At 48.3% G+C, this 362-nt stretch overlaps 1 protein-coding gene across 1 annotated transcript in view; it reads right to left on the bottom strand.

Annotated features, from left to right (window-relative positions):
• The window catches only part of LOC119593849, a gene marked incomplete in the record, with an annotated part of 160221 nt that overhangs the window by 63180 nt on the left and 96679 nt on the right, over positions 1-362 (bottom strand).

The raw sequence follows: 362 nt of genomic DNA, 5'->3' as shown, positions 1-362 counted from the left end.
CCAAGTTAGTCACAAGTCAGTCTACGGCAGTGTAAGTCAGCTTAAGGCAGCCAGAGTCTGTCATAAGTCACTACAAACCAAACATGAGTTAATCTAAGGCAGCCATCAGTCAATAAAGTCAACCACGATTCAATCTCAGTCTGTCTATTCTATATAATTGGCGAGGGTGGCGGGGTGACGCGGGAGACATTGATCATGATTCCCCGGCTGTGACTATGTACACATGCGTTCGCCCGTCTCACTGGACGTTCCCATGTCTCTGAAATGCTGAGAAGGACGAGACGTTTCATGGAAGAAAAAAAAACAAGTGTGTGCGGGGGGATGGGGGAAGGTAGGTTGGCGTGGATGTGCATGATGATGTG

This window comes from Penaeus monodon, chromosome 32 (assembly GCF_015228065.2).
Source record: "Penaeus monodon isolate SGIC_2016 chromosome 32, NSTDA_Pmon_1, whole genome shotgun sequence".
Classification (NCBI taxonomy): domain Eukaryota; kingdom Metazoa; phylum Arthropoda; class Malacostraca; order Decapoda; family Penaeidae; genus Penaeus; species Penaeus monodon.
The sequence above is the reverse complement of the archived record's forward strand: the minus strand, read 5'-3'. Positions and strand labels throughout refer to the sequence as shown.